At 41.8% G+C, this 3,160-nt stretch overlaps 1 pseudogene; it reads right to left on the reverse strand.

The window, feature by feature from the left end:
- Nucleotides 1-1,235: 1,235 nt before the first annotated feature.
- On the reverse strand, nt 1,236-2,479 carry LOC122479466 (annotated as a pseudogene).
- Between the last annotated feature and the right edge of the window lie 681 nt (nt 2,480-3,160).

Consider the following 3,160-nt stretch of genomic DNA (forward strand, 5'->3'; position numbering starts at 1 on the left):
ATGCAAACTGGTGCAGCCACTCTGGAAAACAGTGTGGAGGTTCCTCAAAAAATTAAAAATAGACCTACCCTATGACCCAGCAGTAGCACTGCTAGGAATTTACCCAAGGGATACAGGAGTGCTGATGCATAGGGGCACTTGTACCCCAATGTTTATAGCAGCACTCTCAACAATAGCCAAATTATGGAAAGAGCCTAAATGTCCATCAACTGATGAATGGATAAAGAAATTGTGGTTTATATACACAATGGAGTACTACATGGCAATGAGAAAGAATGAAATATGGCCCTTTGTAGCAACATGGATGGAACTGGAGAGTGTGATGCTAAGTGAAATAAGTCATACAGAGAAAGACAGATACCATATGTTTTCACTCTTATGTGGATCCTGAGAAACTTAACAGAAACCCATGGGGGAAGGGAAGGGAAAAAAAAAAAGAGGTTAGAGTAGAAGAGAGCCAAAGCATAAGAGACTCTTAAAAACTGAAAACAAACTGAGGGTAGATGGGGGGTGGGAGGGAGGGGAGGGTGGGTGACGGGTATTGAGGAGGGCACCTTTTGGGATGAGCACTGGGTGTTGTATGGAAACCAATTTGACAATAAATTTCATATATTGAAAAAATAAATTTAAAAAATCCCATGCAGATAATAATCTCATCTAAAAATTTTTCTGAATACAGGTGCCTGGATGGCTCAGTCAGTTGAACAAGTGACTCTTGATTTCCACCCAGGGTGGTGATCTCATGTTGTGGGGTGAAGCCCCATATCCGCTTCCAAGTTGGCAGTGTAGAGCCTTCTTGGGATTCTCTCCCTCCCTCTCTGCCCTCCTCCTCTCACGTGTGCACATGTACTCCCTCTCTCTCTCCCTCTCTCTCTCAATTAATTAATTAATTAATTAACATTTGGGGCACCTGGGTGGCTCAGTTGGTTAAGCGCCCGACTTCAGCTCAGGTCATGATCTCATGGTTTGTGAGTTCGAGCCCCGCCTCGGGCTCTGTGCTGACAGCTCAGAGCCTGGAGCCTGCTTTGGATTCTGCCTCCTTCTCTCTCTCTCTGCCCCTCCCCACTTGTGCTTTCTCTGCCTCTCAAAAATAAACACATGTAAAAATAAATATATAAATAAATACATAAATACACATTAAACATTTCTTTCCAAAAACTACATTTGTTTGAAATCTGCTTGAAGACACTGTGTGTAGCCTTACACGTGTTTGATTATTTTTAAGTGTGCGCTGAACAGAAATGGCTGGGAAGATGAGCAAGACAGATAACATTTATTTTATTAAGCCTGCAAATATCTACTGAGCCACTATATGTATGAGGCACTGTGAAACACACCAGCAGGGAGACGTGGGGTTGAACACAAAAAAGAGAGGGAAGCTCTCATGGACTTACCTTCTAGTTGAGAGAAACAGGTGGGAGGGTAGCAAATAAACTAATAAAATAACAAGAGGGACAACTCCTTTGAAAAACAAAGCAGAATGATGTGATAGTTTCGGCACAACGTGGGATCATTTCTGGAAAGGTGGTCAGGGAAGGCACCCCTGAGGAGACAACATTTGAACCAACAACAAATGAGGATGAGAAGAGCCATCCAGGCAGAGGGCAGAGCAAGCGAAGCAATCTGGGGTTGAACAAGCCTGGTACGTTGCAGATCGGGAAAGAAACCAACGTAGGGAAGGAAGCATCGGCCAAATGAGGTTGGAGACATGAGCAAGGCCAGAGACTGCAACTTAGATTTTTTTTTTTTTTTTTTAGCAAAATGGAAAATCATCAGAAGGTTTTAAGGAGCAAAGTAACATGGTCTAAATTTTTTCTTTCTTTATTTTATGTAACAGAACACTTAATTACATCAGCTTTCCATCAACACACTAGTCATTTAATGAGGATTATATTGGCCATTACCAGTGGTTGGCAGGAGCTCTTCCACTGAAGGCTCCCATGGTTTCCGATGTATCATTTTTCCTGCCAGACTTTTTTTCAGCCTGAAGAATCACCTCTTCTAGTTGGCCACCCTGAAGTGGGTCTTCTAATTTCTCAACATCTGGTTCCGCTTTAACCATACCCCACTTCTCATTCGTAATCCATTCTATATACTTGCTGTAAGCTGCATTTTTAGGAATTTGCTCAAGAACATCAAGAATCTTTGTGTACGATACTCTTAGACTCTCGTGTGGACCTTCACATACAGCCAATCCCACAAGGCTGGTGGTCTTCCTCAGCAAACCGGCCAAGACAGTGCCTATATTTAGTCTTAGATCATCTTGGCTCCTGATTGCAGACGGAACACAAGTAGAAACAAATGGAACAGTGCGGTAATTGTCCTCCTAAGAGATGATGTAGCTTGACCAGAAATACACATGGAAATGGAGAGAAGCAGTCACATTCTAGATGCGTCTTACAAGAACAGACTGGTTGATACAGTGCACATGGTGAATGAAGGTATGAGAGAAATCAACATCTAAATTGCTGTTTGACATGGCAGACAGGGAGGCCAATTACTAAGGGTTAACTGGGCAAGAAAATTTTAGAGGAAAGCTCTGAATTTAAAATGCTGGTTTGGTCACACTAAATTTGAGATGTTTATTTAATGCAGGAACAGTCAAGAGAAAATTATGAGATTTCATAGTCATCAGTCATCACCACATCATAAGAATAGTATTAAAGCCCTAGGGCAGGATAATATCACCTAGAGAATGTGTAGAGATAGAGTATCGGGGATTGCGCCCACTGACTCTACATTGTTGATGTACTGTTACTCTCTCAGTAAGACTACAGTAGTTATGAAAAAAAATGATGTAGTTAAGATCAATATCAGTAAGGTGAGAATAATAATACTCCACACAGTATTGCAAGAATAAGGAATACATAGAATATCTAACACAGTGCCTGACACACAGTAGACAACCAAGAAAATATGATTTTTTTTAAAGATTTTATTTTTAAGGGGTGCCTGGCTGACTCAGTGAAACATGTGACCCTTGATCTCAGGGTTATGAATTCGAGCCCCATGTTGGGTGTAGAGATTACTTAAAAAGAAAATCTTAATGGGGCGCCTGGGTAGCTCAGTTGGATAAGTGTCTGACTCTTGATCTCGGCTCAGGTCATGACCTCACAGTTTGAGAGTTCTGAGTCCCACTGCACTCACCTTGTGGAGCCTG

Source organism: Prionailurus bengalensis, chromosome A1 (genome assembly GCF_016509475.1).
Source record: "Prionailurus bengalensis isolate Pbe53 chromosome A1, Fcat_Pben_1.1_paternal_pri, whole genome shotgun sequence".
NCBI lineage: Eukaryota > Metazoa > Chordata > Mammalia > Carnivora > Felidae > Prionailurus > Prionailurus bengalensis.